We start from the raw sequence: 27,237 nt of genomic DNA, 5'->3' as shown, positions 1-27,237 counted from the left end.
GAGTCTTGACCCCTGTTGACGAACAGCCAGGATTTATCCGATTTCAAGAGGCCCACCACTCTGGCGGGGAAAACCTGTACGTGTCCACGGATATAATTGGTCATTTTGGTCATGAATTTATCCTTATCGCTCACGCCTACCGTGCCCCGTGCGACGCACGCGAACGGAGTCAGCAGTTCTATGGCAATGACGCGCGCCAGTTGTTCGGGCGTGATGACGTTTGTCACGTAAACGACATTGGCCACGTTCGCGCGACTCTGTGTCTGCTACTGTTGTAAAAAATAGTCGATGCTGAGCGCATGTTCCGCATTGTTGTAAATGCACGCGATTTTTTTTGCGTCGACATTGAGGGGGGGGTGCGATCGGAGTCTCTCCTCGCTGGTACGCGTACATCGGCGTCATTGTCCAAGACGTCGTCGTTGTCGTCGTCGCAGCCGCTGTCGTCGTCGGAGGTTGCACGCACGTTTTTCGCTTCCATCATGTTGTAGCCCCACGAAGCGTACAAGACAATAAGGGAAGTGATGGCTTCATCCAGCGCGTCGATGGGCGCGTCGTTGGCGCGTCGCGCGTATTTACGCTAAACGACGCGGAGAACGTTCCACGCGTGAAGCGTGGGACGCGTGTAAGGTGCGGAAAGCGATTTTGCGTTAAAAGTCGTATTCGTACCCTGGGTCTTGTCGCGTGGGGTTCAATCCTCTGACGTTCATTCTTCCTGTGAGCGGGTCGTGCGCCGCTCCCTCGGATTTACTGATCAACATAAGCTGATTCAGTTGATAATTGTGGTTCCGCGAGATCCCGCTACAGAAGTAACTCGTTCTCCACTCGGCGCGTATCGCTCGGTTGATCACGGGCGGGGGGAACCCACGGTACGTCCGAAGGCGCCATATTTCCGACGAGTGTTGTTTTAAGAAACAGCAGGTCTCGATAGGTCCACGTATTGCCTCCACGTGGGAAATGTGTAAATTGCCCCATTGAGGAGGAGCCAGCGAGCTACCGACCTAATTTTCGAGTGCGTTCCAAAAATTTGACGCGTTGCGAACCACTGCAACGCACGATCGTCGTTGCATCGCAGAGGATCAAACGTGATAATTTCCTCTATCCGCAACGTGTACATCGCTCTCACGTTATACCGAGCGTGCGACATTGCGTTTTTCACGCATTGCGCAGTCTCGTTTGTGAAACTGCGTATCTGAGGTGTGGTGTCCTCGCTGTATCGATTACAGAGCAAAAACGGTACGATCGCCCCGGGATCCTCCCACTTTGCCATTCTGGCGCCGGCGTTATATGCCTGCGCGAACGTTACCCCGTTATTGGGTAACGTTTTTATTGGCGCTTGATTGAACGAGAAATGGCCGTAATCGGCCAGAAATCATATGCAGTACTTTACGTTTCTTGCTTTCATGGTTCACAGCGTCTCAAAAGAGACCACTCAGGCGATCCAGCGTTACGAAGAGCGCCTCGCTGGTGTCGTTTGCGCGGAAGAAATTGGACGCGTGATGAATTTGTATGACGTCTACGTGGGCGTGATCGACGTCGACGATGATGTTTAAAAATTCTTGTCCCGCTTCGCGTGTCATCTTTAATCCATGCGTGCACACGTAGAATCTCATGTACGCCATGGCGCAGTGCGTCCGCATGTTCGTACGCTGCAGCTCGGCGGAAACAGTTTGGCGAATAGTATCAAATCGGTGTGGTAGACGCGCTACTTTCTACCGGTGCCGTAAGTGAGGTGTTTGGCACCATCGCGCGCCGTATTTGTATCGTGCGGCAACTAATTAAATGTCGCTTGGAGCACCAAGGCCTCAAACGCCTTCGTCATTTTCCGAAGGCGTCCAGCGTTATTGGTATCTTCAAACAAATCCGATAGCGGATTCATAAGGAACAATACCCACAGGTTTCGATCGTCCACGGTACCGAGGCAAAACTCGTACCACGTCGAATTGTCTGCGATTACCTCGCGGTGACCGTGCTTGAAGTCCCGTTGGCGCGGTTCCTGTAGAAGCGGTGTCTCTTCTCTAGGTACGTCGTAAGTTTTGCGTTTCTGCACACGCTTATTGTTTTCGGTCTTGTAAAAATATTCGCGCCTCATTTACAGCGGAACGTTTCGAGGGATACGCCGCCCGCTAAGATCGAGTCGATGTCGATCGTGCAGCATAAATCCGCATTCATGGTGACGGACTCGCCCTTCAGTGCCGGTATATCTCGGCCGCTCGTTGTCGGCATTTCTCGTCGTGGCGTCGCACATGTTTCTTCGCTCGGTACTTTTACCGGCGACGCGGAGCTGCGTGTGCGCGGTGGTTCTTGCTCCGTCCGGTTTGATTGCGTAGCGGAGCGACCAAGCCGCCATCGTTGCACCGGTGGCGTCTGTAGCTTTGGCGGAGATTGTACTTTGCTTCCTGGCGAGGAGGCGAAAGTGACGCGGTCGTGGTCCCAGTCTTCTGAGACGCGCGACGGGCTTTGGCGACGCATCGTTGCGCGCTGCCATTTTTTGGATCGCGTGTGGTTACGCTGCAACAGAGAAACGAATGCGATATCTTAGTACAATGCTCATTAGTAGTGTAAAATAGTGTAATGCGATAACTCGGTAGAATACTTACCAGTAGCAAATTGCGTATCTCGTCGGAGCTCTGAAAAGAGCTGTTTCGCTGAGACTTGTGCTGTATCTGTAAAAAAAAGAGATAATTATTATCAATACGATTCTAGTGTACCGCAAAACCTTACTAGGGTAATACTTACCAGCGATAAATGCCGCCAAGCTGAAAGACCTCTTAAAAGAGCTTTTTAATTTGGCTTAATCTGAAAAAAAGAAACAAAAAAAATTATCAATACGATCTCAGTGTTACGCAATACCTTACTATGGTCTAGAGGCGCGGTCGCGACTCGCGCCTATGTAGAAAAAGCGAGTCGCAGACCGACCCTCTTTTACGCGAGTCAGCCAGTTCCAAGCATGCGAGATTATCAGAACTCAGTAACGGCTAAACCGATCAAGTTCTGAGTAGTCTCAAACGATAGCTTGGCCCCGACTTGTATAATAAAGTGTTTTTATTTTTTCTCTCCGTGTCCTACGAGCCGAGATATCGCGACGCAAAGTCTAAATCTCGATTTTTACTTTTAAGAAACGTCATCGTCGCCAAGATTTTCTTGTCCAGTACATATTTTTGACACAAGGAGGTGTTTGCTACTATATTATATTAGCTATATTCAATCAATCATGTCATGCACCTTCATCTAATCTGAATAGTAGTTGTCACTTAACGCAACTGACCATTCCGTTACGGCGATTTCGGTGGAACGGACAACCCTTTAATCCGTTTTTCGCCTGGTTAAGAATAATTTACTATATTCGCAGTTCATAATTAATGTAACATCAGACTTACGATCGATCCCAGCCGCTTACGACCGCATTTGACATGAGGTTAAATAATTTGAGACCTGCGACTTGAATTCACTGGGCAAGAAGATACTGACGAAATCTCAGATCTGGCTGCAGTGCAACAAGTGTAAATACACCACGCATCATGATTCCTTCATGATGCATCGTATGAAAGATCATAACGAGGAAAAGGCAGCTGACGAGCACATCTTCGAGAGCCAGCAGGAAAGTGAAAGACACAGTTATAGCAAAGTGAATGACTTGGAGAACAAGGAGAATGAAACAGGTTGAGTAGCGTTAAATCCAAGAGAAATTGTTCAGATGCATTCTTGCTATCTGTTACAATTTTTATAATTAGTGACACTGTTAATACGTTACAGATTATTTTGACATTGTTATCAAGGATGATAAAGCAATCGGAGGTAACACTTTTGGAGTCGATTCAGTCAGTTTTCCCTATTACTCGATCCACCCCACCACCACTTTGTTGGATTTATCCAATTGTAATCATCTATATGCTTCCGATATATTACCAGCGAGTAGGTATTATTTACTGATTAGTTAATACATTACTGTAAATTTGTCTTAAAAAGAAATTTTTTATTACGAAAGGTGTTTTCACGTTGTCCCAAGAACAAATGTATGTTCTGCAGCCGATTGACATGGCTGATATTGAAAATTTGATTTGAGGAAGATGACAAGATTGGACTCTGATCCTGAGCAGAAAATGGAAATGAAGAGCGAAAGTAGAAAACGGATAACCTAGAAAGAGGATGGAAGTCTAGAACTGGTAGAGATACCTTGGAACGAGACAGAAGGATCGAATATCGACACGACGATGGTGTTTGATTAACTGTGTAAAAATTAAAGGCACTTTAGTATTAAAAAAAAATTTAAAAAGAATATTAAAATATTATATATATGAAAATTTAATAATAGATGCAAATAAAATATTTATTATAATATAAATTATTATAAATTATTATAAATGAAATTTATTATAATAACTTAAATAAATAATATATAATAGAATTGGTAAAGGAAAAAAAACATAATAAAACTTAATTTAATTAAGAAATGCGGTCGTAAGCGGCCGGGATCGATCGTAAGAGAGAAGGAAACCCGCATACAATGCGTACGATGGTGTTTTGCCACTTCAATTTTAAGTATGTAATTTTAAGTATTTTGGGTTACACTGACGAGCGCCTGATAGCTGTACGACGCTTTCTTTACTTGCTCTTCTGCTATACACTGACAAGAGTATTAATTGTTCAAGAATCGTTGGAGTTTTTTTTTTGCTACATTCTGTTGAAATCAGTAGAATTAAAAAGTGGTTTTAAAAAAATGATTGCAATTACTATATAATTTCAATTATTTTATAAAAAAACTTTTTTTTTATTTTATTATTTTAGTAAAATTGTTATATTATTAAATCGCCGTTATCACGGTTGAACTTTTTAACCCTTAAACACATCGATCCTGTAAAATACCGATCCTGTATTTTTGATTAAATCGTGTCTAAAATTGAAAATTGATGTGTTTCATTATATATTTTGGAAAAACTCCTTTTTCAACAGCATTTTATAGTATTCCAACTTTAGACAGATTATGTGCGAGTAACATCCGTAAACTTACCTGTTCGAACGTATTTTGTCCAGCTCTTTTATGTAAAATACTCACTAAAAAAGTTTCACTTACATACTATATGGGTCGCATTGACCCTAAGAAAACTTTGCTGCCGTGCTGTTCGAATTCTAGTTGACCAAAAAAGTTGATCAACCATATCAATCGAAAGAGGAGATTTCAAACTTTTTTTGCATCTTGATCTGAACCTCCTATCTCATTCCGTCTTTACATAGCAAGCGTTCAAAACTTCATATGGAGTCTCTCAGACCCACTTACGTGTTTAAGGGTTAAGTATCTTAAAAACTAAACAAACTAGTAATAATTTATTTATTTATTTATTTATTTAATATTCAAAAATATTTTAACATTTTTCGTTAATTTATTTAAATAAATATAATTGTTTACATTGGTGAACTTGTTTTTAAATGTATATATTTTGAACGTTTTGTATTATTCTTCCGTAACCACTGCGGCCACCACGTCTTTTGAAGCTCCCTCATTCATTTCTGCCTCCGCGACCACCGCGGCCTCCGCTTCTCTAGCGGTTATCGCTTTTCCAGCGGTTATCGCTTTTCCAGTGTTGTCCACGTCCGCGTTGGCCGTGGCGATAGCCTCCTTTCTTCCATCGAGCTGTAATTGAATAAAAATTTTTAAAATTTATTTTTTTAATTTATAATTTATAATTATCTAGAGGCGCGGTCGCGACTTGCGCCTATGTACAAATGTTAATTGTAATTTAAAAAAAAATTTTTATGAAAGTTTAATTAAACATTTTAAATACATACGTTTTTTAAATATTTTGCGTTCCGTCTGGGCGTATTTCTGAGGTGCGGCCTGCGTCGTCTGAGTCGCCTGCGACGCGACCTGCGACGCGACCTGCGACGCGGCCTGCGACTTGGCCTTATGCGACGCCTGCGAAGACACCTGCGACGTAATCATTTGTAATTTGTCAGTCTTCGCGGCCTTCTTTACAATCCGCAAAGACTGCATTGAATATAATAATTTTGGTGGTAGCGTTGGCGGTAGCGGTTGCATCGATGATTTTTCAGCTTCTCTTAAACAATCTTCTTCAAATTCCATTTCTTCGTTCATTTTATTTGACATATGCAACGGCAAAATAACAAAATAAAGAAACTACGATTTGCAGACCGTCTATTTGCTCTTTACCGATTAGCTCTTATTGGTCCGAGAATCGGTGAGTTCTTCGATAAAAACTTTTGAGATTCAATCGTACGATACCCCATACATTAATTAAATTTAAACTTTAAAATATAAACTAGAAAGATATTCGACCGATACAAGTAACATACAATCTAAACAAAAAAGCCTGTTCGGTCATAGTTTCTTAGTGCTTTTATGTATACATGTGATTCGGTCATAGGATATTAGTGCTTTTATGTACACGTGTAATTTTATATACTTTCTCAAACTTAACCAAACTGCGCGCCGTTACTTTTGGTCATATAACACAGTTATAATCAAATAAGAGTTAATATCACTCATTGCATGGTTAAGGAAATTATTATGAAAGATGCATCGGATAGTGATTTTTACCGGATAGTCGGATACCGCGATAGTATTTCCCAACTGTACATTACTCTACGTAACGTTTTCACAATTACGTATTAAATTTAATTACATTAAATGAAAAACATCATTTTTAAAAAGTGAAATGTTATTTATCTTTAAAATATAAGTCATAATACAAAAGAAAATTCAACAAACAGCTAATTAATTAAAACATTCAAATTATTTAGTTACGTCGCAGCGACGTGCACAAGACGTATCATATTTTCTGCGACTTTGTGATCAAAACAGCACGTCTCTGTTACGTCCGGTGCAGGCAGAGAATTGTTTAGATATTTAACAACATAACAGTACACGCGAATTAACACAACCAATCACATAGCGTTTTTAAAATTAATGATTTTAATCCAATTCGTGTCAGGTTAATGTCATTACATGTTAAAATCGTCCAATTAGAACTTAAAATGCGACATCATTAACCCGCTTCAAATTAAAAAAGATTGCTCTGTGTATAAAGTTTTATATCGTTGAGGGTCGCTGATTAATGTTATCGATTGGATCGATTAATATGCGTTATCGTTTCGGTAAAATTTTTAGCTGCATTCATGCGACCATGTGATGCATTATTTAATTATCTAACCTAGGAAATTTGACAGTCTGTGCGCGTATGTGATGCAGAAATTTCTACGCTAGATAACGAATTGGTCTTCTTTGAACGCTTGTCGACAGCGCAGCGGCAATTGTTTGTATACGGTAAGAGTTAATTCTGATTATTTTTTAAATTTAAATTAACACAATTAACTTCTATCTTATAATCTTACAGTTCAGTTTTCTTTGGAGAATATTAGAGCAGCACACAATACATTTAATCAATAGGCGCGGTCGCACCTTTGCGCCAAGTCCAGCGTAACAAGTTCAGTGCACTGAGCGATCTAAAGTCACTCTAGAGGATCGAAAACATCTTCTAAGAGATAAACACTTCAAGTTTTGCTAAGGTATATTTTTTTTTATTAATGTGAAAATAAAAATAATAATTATAATAATAAAAAAACGTGTGATATCAGTACAAAATTATTTTTTCCAAAAAATTTAAAAAAAAGCGCCTGTGTTTGTACGCGCCCCTAAAAATCTTCATTATTTTTAACCCAAATGATATATATTAATATTTTCTAAAAAATCTTTTATTCAAACCTAAGTGGTATTTACTTAAACTAAATATCTTTAAATTGTGTAATCCAAGTGGTAGTATCTGTATTTTCATTGAAAAATATTTCTATTTTAACTCAAGTGGTTGTATTTAATTATAATAAGTGTCAATAGAATATATAACATTTAACTTAAATAAATTAAAAAGAAAAAAGTCCAAACTGAGAAAATTTTATTGAAATAAAAAATTTTCAATTTACAAAAAAATGTCGCTGCTAAATAGAAAAAGCAATAAGAAAAATTTCTATACAAAATCTAATTGCTACTATCTCTGTATTGTCATTGAAAAATTCTCCAACCCAAGTGGTATTTAATTGAAAATAAATAACATATTAAAATTGTGTAATCTAATTCAACCTAAATAATTTAAATTTGTATTTTAACAGAAATGAGATAATTTTATTAAAATAAAAAATTTTTAATAATCTTTATTTTTTTAATAAAATCCAAGTGGTGGTATCTTAAGTTTAACTAATGATGTTACTTAAATGTTAAAAAAACCAAACTTATTTTGCAAATTGCTTTTATAACGCATATCTTACAAGTGTTACATTTATTGCATTCTTTCTTATGTTTACTAGACTAATAATTTAAATTTTAAAATCATTCTCTAGTGGTTTTTAAGATTGCTGACAAATCCAATGTAAAAAATTATATTTATTAAATTGACGTAAAGGGTTAAAATATTTTCGAATATAAAATAATATTCGTTGTTTAAAAATTTTTCAAATAAACTTCTCTTACGCATGTTTCCACCTTTTTTTTTTTTTATAACGGAGAGGAAATGCGTTTCCGCATACCCCAGGCCCCGGGGGAGGCCTGGTGGTTATGTGGGGCTCTTCCCCGCCGACGACGTGTCGGCGGGGACATACCCACTAAAACCTCTCCGGGTGTCATGCCCTGGTCCGTGACTGGGGGACTACGGGAACGCGTGCAGCATGCTTCCGGAGCCCCCCCGGACCCAGTCGGCTTAGGCCGATTCGACTCGCCGGGTGCACCCAACGTGGGCGCACCCGGCAGGGCTTGCGGGCCTAATCTGTCCTAGGTCGGGGGAGGGGGACACCAGACCCCCCCCGCCTCATCCCCTGATGGTTTGGTGGTAAGGCCCGGGGTATCCGGCCCTCGCCGTAGCCTCGGGCCTCTTCGCGCCGCGCTGACAGCGGCGCGATCCTCCTAACTACCCTGGAGGCGGAGAGGGAGATGCTTCCCTCTCCCCCCACCCGGCGAGGCAGAGGGGGGGTACGGCTCCGCGTTACATCGCAGAGTCGTCCCCCCCGGACCGATAAGTCGGGTCTGCTTCGCCGGGTTCACCATTATAACGAGGGGCCCCCCTCCTCCCACGGTTGCGCGTCTCGAAGGCGGGGCCGGCAGCCGCTGGGGAGGAGGGTCGCCCCCTCTCTGTGTTAGCGCCGTCGCTGTCCTCCTCCTCCCTAATTGTGGGAAGGAAGGGGGCGACGGCAGCTGATCGCCCGCACCCCCGCCGCATATTAGCGGACGGGCCGTTACGGCCCGGTGGGCGGGGGGCGAGCCTCCTTCTTCGGGGCAGCCGGGGGGGGAACCAAGGTGGGTCATGGCCCCCGTCCCGACCGCTCCTGTCGTTGTTGTCGCCGGGGGGCATGCGTCCCTCCGGCCTCCTCTCCCTGATGGTTTCGCCCTCCTCCTTCTGCCGCATTACTTGCTCGCAGAAGGAGGAGACCGCAACCCCAGCGCTCTCCCTGCGGACCATCTGGCTGATGATGGCCCGCAGGAAGAGATCATCTCCGATTTCTCTTCTCAGGACTCCGCGCAGCTCCTCCCGCGCTGGACAGTGTTCCAGCGTGTGCTGCGCGGAGTCTTGGTCGGCCTCGCAGTGGTGGCACTGCGGCGTCGGCTCCTTCCATATTCTGCACAGGTACTCACCGAAGCAGCCATGCCCGGTGAGCACTTGTGTCGTCCGGTAGGACAGACCGCCCCAAGGTCGGCCCACCCATTCGTCCAAGTGGGGTAGGACGGCCTCCAAGATCCGAGATCCTGCCGCCGGCGGGTCGTTGGCGAGACTCTCTCGCCACGCTGTCATAGCCCGCCAGCGTGCCCTCTCACGTAACAGCGCGGCAACCCTGGGGGTAACCACGCCCCCCTGTAGGCGGACGGCCTTTGCTCTGGCATATGACAATGCCAAAGCGTCGGCCGTGAATTCCACCGGTGGGAGTCCCGCCAGTACCATGGTCGCCGCGCTGGGGGCAGTGCGGTACGCGCGCACTATTCTTCTCGCCAGCCACCGCTGCACTGCGTGCAGCACGTCTCTTATGCGGCGGCTGGCCAGTGCCTCGCGAAACCAGACTGGGGCTCCATAGAGAGCCCCAGCCATGATCGCGCAGGCGTACGCGCGCCTCGCACCGACACTCGGTCCTCGGAGATTGGGCATCAGCCCCATCAGGGCGTCAGCCATCTTGCCCAATCGCTGGGCCAGTTTGTCGGAATGCTCGACAAAGGCCCTGCGACCGTCCAGTTGCAACCACAGATATTTTAGGGTTGCCCCCACTCGGATTTGGGTGTCGTCCACCCGGACGAAGGCCTCGGGCGGCACCACGGAGAAGCCATCGTGGAAGAAGATGGCTTCCGTCTTCTCCGGGGCTACCCGCAGGCCCAGGCTCTTGATGGAGCCGACGATGCAGGCCACTGCCCAGCTGCACATAGCGGCAGCTTTTCCCCAGGAGTCTCCCCCGGCTACCACGAACGTGTCGTCCGCATAGCCAACTACATGGCAGCCGGGGGGGAGAGCCGCTCGGAGCACCTTGTCGTATGCGGCGTTCCATAGCAGGGTGCCAAACTCGGACCCCTGCGGAACGCCGCACGACATGTCCCTCCGCTGCTGGAGTCCGGTTTTGTCTCGGAAATAGTCCCTTACAATGGCAACGAGATAGGGCGGCAAGCGAAAGTGTTCGCTAAGCGCCGCCACTACCTCGCCCCATGGTATACTATTGAAGGCGTTGGCGATATCCAGGGATACCGCCAACACCACCTTCCCGTCCCCCGTGATGGACTCCGAGAGGGATCGGACCTGTCGTATGGCATCGACGGTCGATCTCGCCTCTCGGAATCCATATTGTCTGGGGGACAGTTCGGGATCGTACCGGGACATATGCTGGATGATGCGGTTGGCGATGATTCGCTCGAAAATCTTACCCGCATCATCCAGCATACATAGGGGCCTATAAGCGGAGGGACTCTCCGTTGGCTTGCCCTCCTTTTTAAGGAGGACAAGCCGGGCCATCTTCCACCTCCTGGGGAAAATACCTTCGCGGAGGCACTTCGTGTAGAGGCCACGAAGTGCCTCCCCTATTATCGAAGACGCCCGGGCCCAGACCTTGGCGTATATTCCGTCCAGCCCGGGCGCCTTCGCTCTCCTACCTCTTATGCGGGCGAAGGCCGCGACCATTTCGTGCCTGGACACCTCCAGTTCCTCTGTCCATCCTGGGGGAGGGCCGGATCTGTCCGGAATGTCCCTCCCCCTGGTGGGGAACAAAGTGTCCACCACCGTTCCGAGGAACTGGTGGTCCAGCGTCTCCGAAACTGGAGGCGCCCAAGGGCAAAGCCTTTTCGTCACTATTTTGTAAGGCCTCCCTCATGGGTCGCGGTCCAGCTCGGAGAGTAAATCCTCCCAGGCCGCTGCCTTCGTCCGCGCTATGGCGGTCCTCAGAGCCTTCCTGGCTTCCCTGAGGACCGCCGCAGCGTCATTCAACTCTTCCTCCATGCCCCGCCGCTTGGCGCGCGTGTGTGCCCGCCTGGCGGCCACGGTAGCCCGCCTATGTTCGGCGAGCTCCGCGGACCACCAGTAGGCGGCACGGCGCGCCATTGCTCTGCTGCGGGGCATGGAGGCGTCGCATGCGCGCGACATCTTCTCGCATAGGCGCTCCGCCTCCTCCTTGGCTCCGAGGTCAGTTCCTCCCTCCGGCCAAGTGGTGGCGAGGAGACTGACCTTGAGGATTTCGGGGTCGAGTTTCCTCAGTACCCATCGATTCCCGTCCCGGGTGTGGCGGCGTTGCTCTCACACGTGGGGGGGAGACCAGCTCCATGGAAATAAGTCTATGGTCAGACAGCTCTCCAAGGGAGCCGGTCTCCACTGTCCATCCTCGGACCCTGTTAAGGGCCCCGGGGGAGGCCCATGTCACGTCGATAATGGACTCCCCCCCGGCCCCCACGTAGGTGCTGACCCGGCCCCGGTTCAAGAGGACTAGGCCGAGCCCCGCCGCAAACTCTAGGGCGAGGCGGCCCCTGACGTCTGTGCGGGGAGAGCCCCAAGCCACAGCGTGGGCATTGAGGTCCCCCCCCAACGGCAGGCCTTGGAGAGCGACCTAGTATGTCGCTCTCCATGCCATCTAAGGCCACCTCGTACTCCCCCCTGGTTAGGCTAGGGGGGAGATAACAACCCAGGACATCGATGGGTCCATACTCGACCATGACGAACTCCTCGCCAGCCGATATAGGGATCATCGGCGGAGCGCCCGGCACATGATGGCTGACCATCGCCACCTTCCCCGAGGGATCTCCAACCCAGTTGGGGTTGCCCTCGGCTATCCTATAAGGATCGGCGACGATGGCCAGCCCGCCACCCCCCTCCGCCAGGCACTGCGCAAGCATATCTTGCGCAGCCCTGGCGTGATTGAGGTTGGCCTGGAGGAGCCTGGGGGGCATCATTGGCTTGCTCCCGAGGCTCCTCCGCCTCCTTCATCTCGACGCAGTTGGTCGCTGCGTCCTCTTCTCTTATTCTTCTCTCCCTTTGCGTGAGAGGGGCCTCTACCTCGGGGGGGGGGGCTGTGACCGGACGAACAAATGCTAATTTCCGAATTTTCACTTTACAGGTTATTTCACCTACCTTTAAGATGAATCCTGCGTGAATTTCACGGTCGCCAGGTAATTTGACCCTCTAATTACCAAGGAGAAGTATGTAATTGTAGTTTCTTTCTGTTTCAGGAATCCTCGTACGTGATTGGCCAGGCTCGTCCTTCCTGTCAACGGTCGTCGTGGGATTGATTACGCCGCTGCGTAATGTTCGTCGGCACACAGGTAAGTTTATTATCTATTAATCGTGTACTGCGTTTAATGTCTGTACACTTATTGTTTCAGATGCGCACATAGGAACGGGACATCTCGTATTGGGTACGCGAAAGATTCATGGAAGGTTCACACGAGTAATATATTTATTGCACACACTGTTTATATATAAAAATAAATTGTCTTTTACATTGTCTGATTTCGCGTGTACAATTTCCCGAATCACATCTAATTAATGTTCTCAACTATAACACGATTACGCGTTATGTTCGCGATGATGCAATGTTGCATCATTCGCACCGATGTGCGATGACACCGATGTGTCTCGGATCGTGGCCCGTGATCAACTAACTGTTAAAATAGCGACGCTTGGCGTCTCTTCTCTGGGCCCCTATTTTGTCGCCATGTATCAATGCGCCAAGATGGCGTGGGTGCCACAACAGCGCGCGAACTAGCTGTTTGAATTTGTGGCTAAATTGTACTTTATGCAAATTTGATATTAATTAATATAAAATAAGTAGGATTATTAAATCTTACGGTTGGTTATATTTTGTATTGCACACTAAATCTAACCTAGATAGTTAAAACTAGTTTATATGCACATGGTGTGGATTATACTATGTTATTTTAACTTTATGTTTACAATAATGATAATAAGATATATTAAACGTATAATTAATCCGGGGATAAGGTACAATAATAAAATAGAAAATGCAGTACGAAAAATTAATGAAATAAAATTAACATGACATAACCTATCGTTTGTGATATGTTGTGGTATGTCACCCTGTATTTAATTTGTAGTTCGATCCCTTATCTATTTCCCGGGTTGCGAATCCGCGCTGTTATCAGGCATCTTCGTGCTTGCGGAGGCCGCCGAATCTTTGATCTCCGCAGTCGGACTTTCCGGCGCCACGTTGTGGTCATCCACATTTTGGGCCGGTGATGCATCCATCTGTTGTCCCTTGCTCGGCTCACCGTTGTCCGCGGTGTTGTCCGATGGAGTTTCCCTCGTTCCTGGGTCCATATTCAACTCCTGGGGTGTTTCTACGGGGGGCTCGTCCTGCCATGGGAGTCTCCGTAGTGCAACCACGGGATAATTTTCCCGCGGTTGCAATTTTCCCGCCAAATTGTCGTTTCGGTTTGGCGAAACGGCAATTTTTGATAATTTGGTGGGGTTTTCTTTGGTTATGACGTCTTGGTCTACCTCTTCATCTTCGTGAGTCGGTGAGGTGTTTCCGACGAACGTCTCAAGAGCTTGTATTCTTTTACGTTTCTCGGTTATTATTTTTTTCCACCTCTTCCTTCTTTTAACCTCCTCGTGGATTTCCTTCTCACGGTTGCATAGTTGCTTGTACCACATTTTTCCGTATGGAGGTTCCAAGTCCATGTTTTTAATCTTCTGGATTGTTCTTTTGCTAATTGTACACTGTTTGCTCACGCGTGTAATATCGCTTGGTCGTATCAGCTGATTACGATTGCGTTGGCGGGTAATGATGGGTGAGCGTGTTCTCCAACTTGTGGTATTTGGTCCTAGTGATTTTTTATGGCTGCTATCGCATGAAATAGTATGATCGTGCGATTTAGCGTGTTGGTTCGCATTTTTAACGAATATAATTGATTCTTTTAGTGAATCGTTATTAATCTGCGTAAGAGATTCAGTTTTAAGTTGATTTAATGTCCTCGATCTGTTCTTTCGTGGGCCGATTTGCGTTTTAGCTTTATCAATTAAGCTCTGCAATTGGTCTTGCAGGTTTTGAATGTTGTTACTTATTGATTGTACTTGCTCCTGTATTGTTGTGGAACTTGGTTCGTTTCTCGTAAGAAATTTGTTTTGTGGTGCGTTCACACGTACCTGGTTTATGTGTAATGCAGTTTTCGCGTGGTTTTGTTCACCTTTCGCTATGTTTGTTATATTTAATGTGTCTACTTCACTTTTCTCTAGTGTGTAGTGTTTTTGTCTATTTTCATTGACTAACCTTGGTTTTTCTTTTTGTTTCAGGTTCAATGGGTCTTCCTCGGTGGGAATTGGTTCCATGGTCCTTCTTGTGATTTCCATGTGATAATCTTCATCTTCTGTGGTAAGTATGTTGGTTTTTGTTATGTTCTCGTTTTCTGACTTTATTGTTGGGTCAGTAACGTTAATTACTTGTAACAACCTGTGTTTTGTCCGAGCGCGGACGAGCTCAGGGAAGCCAGGGCTCGAAGGAAGGTTGCCGGATTAATTAATTCCGAGATCGGGCGTGCGTTTAATGAGAAACTAGTTTATTCGATATATAATATTGACAAATATGCGCACGTAGTTTGGGGATACACGCGGTGTATCCGCGACGGTACGGTGACGTGATTGCACAATAATAAGACGCGGTATTTACAGAACGGGGATCTATTTACATGCTTTCGGTCGCTCGCACTCGGCTCGCGGCCGGTGTGAGAGAGCGCACGGTAGCGCGGTCTCGCTCACGCTTGGTTCGGTATCGTCGCGAGGATTCCACAATGTTTATGTCGTCGCCGGCCTTGTCGCGGCGCGCGCGGGCCGGGACGCCCTACGCTAGAAGCCGCGTCGGTGTTCCGCGAATTCGCGACAGGTGCGCGGCGGGATTCCCTTAGTAGGGAATCCCCGATGTGAGTCGGTGCCGGCTGCCTCGAGAGCTCTCGATGGAGGCAGAGATCTCTCTACCCCCTTGGTGGCAGTCGTTACCGTGGACTCTCGGACGGAGATGGGTTTGAGGGAATCGTTGAGATCTCTCAACGGTGGCAGAGCTCGCTCTACCACTCGGATTCCCTAAGTGTCGGGAAAGCGGGATCGGAAATCGCCGAGATCTCTCGGCGGTGACAGAGCTCGCTCTACCACGCGGATTTCCTGGGTCTGGCTCGGAGGCTGGACCGGAGAAGAGTCGTTCTCTCTGCGGGATCGTCCGCCTTTATACCCCGATCTCGGAGAGTCGGGGATGTTCGAGTGGAGTTCGGTTCTTCTCGGAATACAGCATCCCCGCTGCTCCGAGATCGGTCCGGTATCGCGCTCTCGCTTGAGCGTACGCCTCTCTATTACTCCAACGCCAGGAGCATGCGAATCCGTGCGCGTGCGCGCGGACTTCGGGCGTTTAACGGCGCGCTTGTCGGACCGTTCGCGCGCGTGTGTGTGAGGCGATTATCGGCGCGTAGCGCCTGTTCGTCTGTCCGGCGGATGTTCGGCCGGACAGGGGAGCGGTTCGTGGCCCCAGGGAGGGGCGATGCGGAGGTGCATCGTTACATACTTTTAAGATTTGGACTTCTTCTTCGTCCTGGAGTAATAATTTGATGGTATTTGTGGGAATTGTTACCATCTTTCGTTTTTTGAGATTTTTCGTGGTTGTCTCATTATTTGTGGTAAGTTTATTCACTTTTGTGTCTGATTTCAATGTTTCGACCTCTTCTCGTGGTCTCTGATTGTTTTTGTTGATATATGTGCCGTTTATCGCACTTTTCCTGCGAATTGGCATTATAGTGCATTCCGGAAGATTAAATTGTTCCGTAGGTTCTTCTTCGATGGTAATGGTGCACAAGCGATATTCGCTTTCTAGTGTGCCGTGCGTAGTTCCGCCCCTAGTTGAATATCTTGTTGCCTTTATTCTGGCTTGAACACGGTCGTCCTGGTAGGTCTCCTCGTGTTGATTCGGCAAGTTTGCCATTAATTGTGTCAATTGTTGACTCTGTGTCGCTATACTGCGGTTCTGTGGTTGAATCGTCGTGATTCTATCTTCTTAATCACTATCTTGTGGCTCTTCGACAATATAGTCGTCTTCTTCTTCTTGCCATTGCGGTATTTCGTCTAAGAATAGTCCTCCTCTGGGATCGTATTCAGTGAAATGTTCTTCCTGGGAAGAATTTTCTGATTCGTCAGGGTATTGTTGGTCTTCCTGCGAATATTCTTCGATTGGCTCATGTTCGCTGATGATTTCGGAATCATCCAGTATTTGGCTTGTGGTTGTATCCACAATTTCATTACCCTCTTCTAGGTATTGTTCCGCCTCTATGGGTTCGTAGTCTTGTTCGTACTCTGCGGTATCGGATGGTTTGTAGTTTGAACCTTGTTCGTCAGCTTCCGGTTCGGAGTAATATTCTTCCTCCTCTGGAATATATTGTTCGTCATTCTCGTCGGAATCATATTCGTTATCTTGATCCTCTGGTAGATATACATCTGGATCGTATTCGTCTTCCTGTAATTGGTCGTCTTGTGGTAATTCTTCATCAAGACTCTCGTATCTTTCATTGTAATCTTGTGAACCGTCTTCGGCATCTAGGTACTCGCTTGTTTGTGGTGAGTCCTGCTCGGGTTCGTCTATTTGTTCGTCTAGGATCTCCTGTCGTGGCTTCATGTGCGGCTCGCGATCAGGTCTTAGTAGACGGGTGTTGTAAGCTCCCCTCACGTTTCCGTTGAGGTCTCCAATTAGATATGCGTTTCGTCTTAACACATCGAGAACTTGGAAAGGTCCGTCGTACAGTAAATGAATTTTTGCGACTTTTCTCTTTCTCGCGTCTGAACGTGGCCTTGTTTTGATCCAAACTATGTCTCCCGGTTGATAGACGTTAGCGGTTTGAAATTTGTCCGCTTGTTTCTTTCTTTTATGCGCGTTTCTCTCTAAGTTGACACGCGCCTCGACAATCTTGTCGTCTTGTGAGATTTCTTCATATATTTGTGGTAGAATTTCTTTTGGCAGCTCCAGATGATCGTCAACGCCAAAATGCAATTCATTTGGTGTGAATCCAGTGCTGGAGTGTACTGTGGCATTGATAACGCGTTCCGCGCGTTGTACAATGTTTGCCCATAGGGTGTGTTCGTGCGATGCGTAGGTACGCATTATTCGTCCTAGCTCACGCATGACTCTTTCTACTGGGTTGGACTGAGGGTTGTATGGCGTAGTCTTTTTTATTGCGCAGTTGTATTCTTCTGCAAACTGTTGCCATCTTCTGGACGAAAACTGTCCATCGTTGTCCGTAAAAATTTCTTCTGGCACTCCGATGTTTGGAAAATAGTCGTTCTCCAATTTATCGATGATTCTGGCCAGTTTTTTATCCTTTAGTGGATATATCTTTACTAGTTTGGAGATTTTGTCCATAATCACGAGTACGTGCTCGTATTCTCCCCTTGATTGTGGCCATGGTCCGCATAGGTCCAATGATATGGCTTTGCCTGGTCTGTCCGGCAACTCGTAGTATTCCATTCCTACGGTTGGTCGGGTGTAAAACTTGGTTGCGTGGCACACCTTGCACGATGCTACCACATCTCTGGCGTATTTCTCGAATTTCTTTCCGATGAAATACTTTTTCATGAATCCGATTAACTTATCGGTACCAAAATGAGCAAGTAATTTGTGTGCTCGCTTCATCATCTTCCAGTTCTTTTCTTCCGGTAAGACGATTTTGTCAGAGTTTCCGTCCATGTGTCGAACGATGTTGTCTCCTTCAAGGAACATGTGTGGATCCGTTTGTGGTGCGTTCATCAAATCTGGGTGCGCTTCTTGTGCTTCCCGGATGATTTTTACCCAATCGTCGGTCCTCCATCTCTTGCGTTTTCAATCAAACCGATGTACTTGTCATCTTTCATGAGTATGCGTCTTTCGTCTGCGCTTCTGGACAAAGTATCGGCGAATGAGTTATCTTTCCCTGGAATATGGATCACATCTAAGTCAAACTCTTGTAGAAAGCTGAACCATCTAGCAATCCTTGTGTTGTTTTGTACACAAGTGCTCAAGAATTGCAGGGCTCGGTGGTCAGTGTGTACTCGCACTTGTCTTCCTAGTAAGAGAGTGTGCCATTTCTTCAGGGCCCAAACTAGAGCTAAACATTCTAGTTCGGTGATTGTATAATTTATTTCAGCTCCATGCAACGCACGGCTTGCGTATGCAATGGTGTACTTTTCTCTGCCGTTCTCCTTGTATTGGTAGAGTCGGGCTCCCAATCCAGTTCTTTCTGCGTCGACATATATGCCGAATTTGTAGCCTGGACGGGTTAAATAAAGGTTTGGTGCTTCTTCGAAGGCTAATTTTATCTCCTCGAATGACTTCTGTTGCTCATCGTTCCATGCGAACTTCTTTCCTTTTCTTAGAAGCTCCTCCAATGGCTGCGTCATTCTGGCTAGATTCTTGATAAATCTGCGGTCCCAGTTTACAAGACCGAGAAAGACTTGAACGTCTTTCTTATTCTTGGGTCTTTGACAGTTTCTGATGGCCAGTTTCGTATCGGTGTTTATTTCCGCTTCGATTTCGTTGAAAGTGTGGCCTAGGAATTTGATTTCCCTCTGTATGAACTCGCATTTGTTCTTGTTCAATCGAAAACCTACTTCCTTCAGCTTTCCAAGGACGTAATCGATGTGTTTGATATGCTCTTCCAATGTTTTGGAGGCAATCAAAATGTCGTCAAGATAGACGATTAGAAAGTCGTTTGCATTTGGGCCTAAGGCTTTGCTCATAGCCCTGGTGAAAGAAGCTCCGACTGTTTTTATTCCGAATGGCATGCGTTGAAAGACGTACGTTTGGCCATTAAACATGAATCCGGTATACTTCTGTGATTACTCCTCTAACGGGATTTGCCAAAAGGCATTGCTGATGTCGAGTGAGGTATAGTATCCGTTTGGTCCAAATCTGCGGAAAACCTCCTCTATTGTAGGTGGCTGCGCGTAATCTTCGCACATTCTTTTATTTATTTCTCTTGCGTCGAGACAAAGACGAATGTCTCCGCTCTTCTTGATAACAACCACAAGTGGGTTTACATATTGAGTGGCTGCTTTTTTAACTATCCCTTGCTCCTCTAAGTCGTCGATATAGCTTGCGACTTTCTCGAAATGTTTATCGGGAATGGGATATAATCTCTTCTTGTATGGCGCGTTAGATTTAACTACAATTTTATGCTTGTAGTGATTGACCAATCCTATGCCGTCTTGGAAAATTTCGGCATTTTTGTGGATTATTTCACGTAAGGCTTCGTCAGCTTCTTCCATCGTTATTGATGCGATGGTTTGTGGTTCGTTGTCGGCTTCCGCTTCGAAATTCACCGTGATTCCATCATCGCATAGCACGTTGGTGTGATATTTTACAAGGAAGTCTATTCCAAGTACCACTCTGTATGCCATTTGTTCAACGATGTAGAACTCGTACTGAAACTTCTTGCCGTTAATTTCGAATTCAATTCTTGCTTTATTTGATACTGCTGCGCCTTTTCCTGCGAAAGCTCCTTTTAAGAAGAACTTCCTCACTGGCAATGCGTCAATTATGTCATTGGTGGTGACCAAAGCATCGTACAGCTCCTTCGTTATGGCTGAGATCTGTGCTCCGGTGTCCACTAGCGCTTTCACTGTGAACGCTTTGAATTTTATAGTAATAAGTGGCACGTTAACCTTTGTTATTTTCTGGTTTTGCGCCTCGGTGAAGGTTTCCTCCACGTCTTTGATCATATCCTCTATCCTAAGGATATTCAATGCATCTTCGACTGTACTTGTGGTTCTTTTGGCCTTTAGCACTTGTCGTTTGGTTGATTTTTCGCGGGAATCAGCGTTATCCGCGCGAATCGTTTGAACTTGTAGGTTGCTTTGTACTGGAACTCTTCTCGTGGCAATTTTTTCGTCACTGGGTCGTTCCTTTTCCAAATCCTTCGAAAAGATCACTTTGCGTTGATCTAGTACAGCTTGACTCGGTGTTTTCTTCATCACTTCCACTTCTCCGTCTTCTAGAGTAACTGGAATTGGCTTTGTTCCGGTCGTTTTACGCTGCTTCTCCTTTTTAGCTCTCAGAATCTTCCTTTCTATGGTTGACTCTTGTTTTCGGACTGTTGCACTGTTAACACAATGTTCGTTTGTGGTTCCTTGTATTTGATTTTCATTAATGTAATCCGCTTTCGGAACTCCCTTCTTTGCGGTATTTATTAAAGTATTGGTGGCCCCTAATTGCTTATTTTCTTTATTGTATTCCGTTCTCGAGGCTCTTTTCTTAACGGAATTTTGATTTTGTTCAATGTTTTGTGGTTCGTTATCCCATTTGTTCATGAAATAAGTGCTTTTTTCAATGGATCGTTTGCTGTGGGATCTCGCATAGTCCTTTTGTAACTGACTCATGCGTTTTTTATACGTTTTTAATTGTTCTTCGGAATGGGATGGTGTTTGGTTTCCCGCCAATTCGTCCTCTCGGTGTACGTTCGGATTTTGTGGCTGAGCGGTCTCCGAACTCGTCAACTCGCTCGCTTTTGACTTGTCATCGAAGTTTTCTTGACGAACGGTCGGTTTCCTCCCTCTCGAATAGTTCTGGTCCACTAAGTGTGGTTTAGATTTGTCACCGTGATGGTGGATCATGTGCATATCACCAAATTGTTGCTCGGTTGGCATTGTTTTAGTTCTTGGCCTTGAGTTTCGCTTTCCCCTTTGTTTGTTTCGTGGGTACGGCGAATTGAACTCTGGCATTATGATGTTCATGGATCTATCTGGAAATTTTTCGGATTTGTCCACAAATAACTCGGTGTCTGCGCTGTCATCTATGTTGACTGCTCTAATTGGTTGGCTGGATACTGGCACTGATTCGCTCGTGTCGTCGCGTATTACAGTTGCCATCCTTCTGCGTTGTTGTGGCTGCTGCTGCTGCTGTCCCACATTTTTGTTTTGATTCTGCTTCTGATAGCGGTTGTCGATCTTGGCGACGTTCTTCCGCTGCGTAGCTTCTTCATCGCCGTCTGTAACCTCGGTGATTACGACTCTTCCATTCTGGTATTCTCGCGATCGCGTTTGCAATGAGTTGTTGTTATTAAATCTCGCTCGCGGTTCGCTCGCTCGATTGCACTCATTGTTCCACGATTTTTCTGACGCGGTAATAGCCAATGGTTTTCGCGATGGAAATGCGGCTTGTTGACCGTAAGGTCTGTTGAATTGCTGTTTATTTGCGTTAATATTCCGTTTTGGAATGTATTCCGGCTTTATTTACATTTTTGTTTGTGTTATAACTACCTTTTTGTGGTTCGCTTTCGCTTTTACGCCCTTTGCGCGTCGCTTCTATGGAATCTAGTAGTCTAACTAAATCCTGCAACGTCTGAACGTTCGTGGGTCTAATTTCCCTAGCTACATCTATAGGAAAATGGTCTCCTAAGATACCTATTATATCGTCGTCTAATAACGGTGGGTTTAACAATCGCGCCTTTAATGCTGTCTGCATTGCGTATTCGGCCATTGATGTTCCCTTGTTGGGTACGTATTTACCCGTAAACAGTTGTTTTTTATACGCGGTTTGCGCTTCGCGACCCCAATAGTACTCACGAAACTTATCTTTCGCGGTTTGGATGTCGTCTGGTTTGGTCATTTCGTACCAATATTTCGCGCACGATTTCATCGCTCGCTTAAAGTAGAATAATTGATCTTGCTCAGGTACTTGTTCTTCCCTAGCTATGTTTTCGAAATCTTGGACAAATAACTCGGGGTTTTGTTTATCGTCTTTTCCCCTGAATGTTAAATGTTCGAATGGACTTTTCAACCATCCGCCTCGTGGTAAACGAATACCACTGCCTCCGCCTGAACCGACTCCGCCTCCTCCGGCTCCTCCTCCAGAACCTAATATGGCTCCGGCTGAACCAAGGCGTCGTCATCAGTCAAGACGTGGTATCGGTTGTTGTCATTGTCCGTATCGCGGTTGGCTAGACACGTTCCAGGAACGTTTATGAAGATCGGGGTTTGTTTTTGTGTACGCGGTCCCGCTTCACTCGCGTTTCCCGCCAAAACCTCGCTCTCCGCGGTTTTGTCGCGTTCCCTAGTAACGTTTTGCACTCGCGCTTCTAATCTATCAATCTTATCTGATAATCTCCTAATCAAGTCCACAATATCTGAATCTGACGTGGTGCGATTAGTGTTTGACGCCATTTCGGTGCTCACGGTCGTGGGTAAAGTAGTATCTTCCACAATATTTCTACCTAATACACCTACTGGTCGGTCGTCGTAAGGTAACGATCTTCGCGTATTCGAAACGCTCGCTTGGGTTTCGATTTGTTCGTTGTTTTCGACGTTTGGTCGATTGTCGCCCGTATCCTGCATCGTACGCGCTGTATTTCGCGTCTGGATCGGCGATCTAGGTAAATTCGGCATGGTGTCGCGTCTTATTCAACGGTATGACGGCTATCGCGGTTGCAACTTCGATTTTACCAAGCGTTCGCGTACTGCGCTTACAACTTTCGAAGTTTACAATCGTATTTGTTTTCATTAACCGATTAATCCGTATGCGCTTTTAATCAATGCTCGCTTTAGCATAATCTACTGTTTACGGTAACGCACGTAGTCATAACTTGGCGCTGAAACATAACACATAGATTAATATGTTCAAAACTCGCTTCTCGAGTTCCCTATGCATCGAATATTACGATGTTTGTTTGTCATCCACGGTTTTGTGGTGAACTCTTAAATAGGGTACTGTGTATCCACAAATAAATTTTTCTTAATATTAGTATTTCTGTTTACATATATTATATAGTTAATTTTAAACTTATATAGTAAACATATGTTATATTGATAATATCTTATTAGTATTAACCACAAATATGTGTTCTGTTTAATAAGAATACATATAATTATTGAATATAATATAGGATTGAATATTATCCACAAATTTGTAAGGTTTGCTTAATAAATACTTTATTTATTAATATAGGTATTGGATAGGATATAAGGATATATATTATCCATAAATATGTAAGGTTTGCTTAGTAAATACTTTATTTATTAATATTGTTATTGAATAAAGTATAGGTATAGTTTTTTTATGTAATAAGGTAACTTTGTATTATAATTGGGATTATTATCCACAAATAAATATATTTTATAGAATAAATGCTTATATTTATTAGAATACGTAGCAACTGCGGCTTAAAACCACAATAAATTGCTTTTGTATAGTAATTTAGGATAATTATAGATAACTGGCTTAAATTCGTTAAGCAGGTATGAGATTTGCACGTATGCGTAATGCAATATACGTAAAAATAGATTTAATCCACATGGAAATGTTCTTTATTAAGTTTAATCCACAATGTAAGATTGAAATTTGCAATTATTGACTTAATTTGGCCATAAATCACCTTTAGAATACGGCTATTTGCAATTATTTGCTTTTAGGTTATGAATGTTTGTATATTTGGATTGTACTATGCTTATTTAATGCAATAGTCTGACCAAAATTGGGCATAGGTTCGTTTCAACCATAAGTTACTTAAAGTTTCACTATGCACTTTAAAATTACACTTATATACCCGTAAAATACTCAAATTGTATTTATTTTGTTTAATTCTTACTTAATTTACCACAATTAATGTGTTTGCGCGTAATCACTATGTGTTGTCCACAACTGGGTAACCTAACCTATTTTTTTTTTTTTTTGATAACGGAGAGGAAATGCGTTACCGCATACCCCAGGCCTCGGGGGAGGCCTGGTGGTTATGTGGGGCTCTTCCCCGCCGACGACGTGTCGGCGGGGACATACCCACTAAAACCTCTCCGGGTGTCCTGCCCTGGTCCATGACTGGGGGGCTCCGGGAACGCGTGCAGCATACTTCCGGAGCCCCCCGGACCCGATCGGCCATGGGCCGATTCGTCACGCCGGGTGCGCTCTGGGCACACCCGGCAGGGCTCTTGGGCCTGGCAGCCCTAGGTCGGGGAAGGGGGGACACCAGCCCCCCCCGCCTCTTCCCCTGTTGGTTTGGTGGTAGAGCCCGGGGTATCCGGCCCCCGCCGTAACCCCGGGCCTCTTCGCGCCGCCCTGTGCGGCGGCGCGGCCCTCCTAACTACCCTAGGGGGGGGAGGGGGAGAATCCTCCCACTCCCCCTCCCCGGCGAGGCAGGGGGGTACGGCTCCGCGTTACGTCACCAAGTCGACCCCCCCGGACCGTCAGGTCGGGTCTGCCTCGCCGGGTTCACTAATACGGTGGGGGGCCCTCCTCCCACGGCTGCGCGTCCCAAAAGCTGGGCCGGCAGCCGTAGGGGAGGGGGGTCGCTCCCTTTCATCATCATTTCCGTGGCGGTCGCCGTCGTCCCTCTCCTCCTCGATAGTGGGGAGGGAGGGGGCGACCGCCACGGCTCTTCTGCCCCTCCGCCTCCGTACAGCAGGGCCACTAGGGCCCGGAGGACGGGGGGCAGTTTTTCTTCGCCTAGGCGGCCGGGGCGGGAGCCAAGTTGGGTCATGGCTCTCGTCCCTGCCGCCCCTGCCACTGTTGGCGTTGCCAGGGGGCATTCGTCCCCCCGGCTGCCTCTCTCTCACCTTCTCGGCCTCCTCCTTCCGCAGCATTACTTGCTCGCAGAAGGAGGAGACCGCTTTCCAGGCACTCTCCCTGCCGACCATCTGACCAATGATGGCCGGCAGGGTGAGGTCATCTCCCACTTCGGCCCTCAGGACTCCGCGCAGCCCTTCCCACGCTGGACACTCTTCCAGCGTGTGCTGCGCGGAGTCCCGGGCGGCGCCACAGTGATGGCACCGTGTCGTCGGTTCCTTCCTTATCCTGCACAGGTACTCACCGAAGCAGCCATGCCCGATGAGCACCTGTGTCGTCCTGTAGGACAAACCGCCAAACGGGCGGCCTACCCAATCGTCCAGGTGTGGTAGGACGGCCTCCAAGATCCGAGATCCGGCCGCCGGCGGGTTGTCGATGAGGCTCCTTTTCCATGCCCTCATCACCCGCCGACGGGCCCTCTCCCGTAGCAACGCAGCGGCCCTGGGGGTAACTACCCCCCCCTCGAGGCGGATGGCTTTTGCCCTGGCGTAAGTCCACGCCAGGGCATCGGCCGTATACTCCGCCGGGGGGAGCCCCGCCAGGGCCATGATTGCCGCGTTGGGAGCGGTACTAAACGCGCGCGTTATCCTTCTCGCCAGCCGCCGCTGCACGTCGTGCAGCACCTTTTTGATGCGGCGGCTGGCCAGCGCCTCGCGGAACCACACCGGGGCGCCATACAGCGCCCCGGACATGACCGCGAGGGCGTACGCGCGTCTAGCACCCACCCTCGGACCCCGGAGGTTGGGCATCAACCCATTGAGGGCGTCTACCCTCCTGCCCAACCGCTGGGCCAGCTGATCAAAATGATTAGCGAAGGCCCAGCGACCGTCCAGGTGCAACCCAAGGTACTTCAGGGTTGCACCCACCTGGACACGGGTGTTGTCCACCAGGACGAAGGCCTGGGGCGGTACCCCGGAGGAGCCATCATGAAAGAAGATGGCCTCTGTCTTCTCCGGGGCCACCCTCAGGCCCAGGCCTTTAATGGCACCGACGACACAGGCCACAGCCCAGTCGCCATTGGCGACTGCTCTTCCCCAGGAGGTCCCCCCCGCTACTATGAACCTGTCGTCGGCGTAGCCGACGACGTAGCAGCGAGGGGGGAGTGCCGTGCGGAGCACTCTGTCATATGCGGCGTTCCATAGCAGGGGGCCCAAAACAGACCCCTGTGGAACGCCGCAGGACACGTCCCTCAGCTGCTGGAGTCCGTCTTTATCGCGGAACTCCAGCTCCCTCTCCCGGAAATAGTCCTGAACGATGGCGACGAGGTAGGGCGGCAAGCGAAAGTGCTCGCTCAGCGCCGCCACTACCTCGCCCCAGGGGAGGCTATTAAAGGCGTTGGCGATATCCAATGATATCGCCAACGCCACCATCCCGTCCCCCGTTAGGGATTCCGAGAGGGACCGAACTTGACGTATCGCGTCGATTGTCGATCGCGCCTCTCGGAACCCGTATTGTTCGGGGGACAGCTCAGGACCGTTCCGAGCCATATGCCGGATGATGCGGTTAGCGATTATTCGCTCGAAAATCTTGCCCGCATCATCCAGCATACAGAGGGGCCTGAACGCGGAGGGACTCTCCGCGGGCTTGCCCTCCTTTTTGAGGAGGACAAGCCGGGCCCTCTTCCACCTCCTGGGGAAGGTATCTTCTCGGAGGCACTTCGTGTACGTGGCACGAAGTGCCTCCCCTACGATGGGCGACGCCCTGGCCCAGACCTTGGCATAAATGCCATCTGGCCCGGGCGCCTTCGCTTTGCCCCTGATGCGGGCGAAGGCCGCGACCATTTCGTGCCTGGACACCTCCAGTTCCTCCGTCCATTCTGGGGGAGGGCCGGACTTTTCCGGGATGTCCCTCCCCCGGGTGGGGAACAGTGTGTCCACCACCTTTTGGAGGAACTGGGGGTCCAGCGTCTCCGAGACTGGAGGCGCCCATGGGCGAAGCCTTTTCGTCACAATGCGGTATGGCCTGCCCCACGGGTCGCGATCCAGCTCGGAGAGCATGTCCTGCCAGGCCGCGGCCTTCGCCCGAGCTATGGCGGTCCTCAGGGCCTTTCTGGCATCCCTGAGGACCGCCGTGGCGTTTGTCAGCACTTCCTCCATGCCCCGCCGCTTGGCGCGCGTGTGCGCCCGCCTGGCGGCCACGGTGGCTCGTCTGAGTTCAGCGAGCTCCGCGGACCACCAGTAGACGGCGCGGCGCGCCATTGGTCGGCTG

At 47.4% G+C, this 27,237-nt stretch overlaps 1 long non-coding RNA gene across 1 annotated transcript; it reads left to right on the top strand.

Moving 5' to 3' along the window:
• Positions 1-3,359: 3,359 nt before the first annotated feature.
• On the top strand, positions 3,360-4,137 carry LOC120358970. Its single transcript, XR_005575865.1, has 2 exons — positions 3,360-3,822; positions 3,986-4,137. It is a non-coding gene; the product is annotated as an uncharacterized LOC120358970 (long non-coding RNA).
• The last annotated feature ends 23,100 nt before the right edge of the window (positions 4,138-27,237 follow it).

Source organism: Solenopsis invicta, chromosome 11 (genome assembly GCF_016802725.1).
Source record: "Solenopsis invicta isolate M01_SB chromosome 11, UNIL_Sinv_3.0, whole genome shotgun sequence".
Taxonomy (NCBI): domain Eukaryota; kingdom Metazoa; phylum Arthropoda; class Insecta; order Hymenoptera; family Formicidae; genus Solenopsis; species Solenopsis invicta.
Note: the sequence above shows the minus strand (reverse complement) of the source record. Positions and strands in the feature narration are given on the sequence as shown.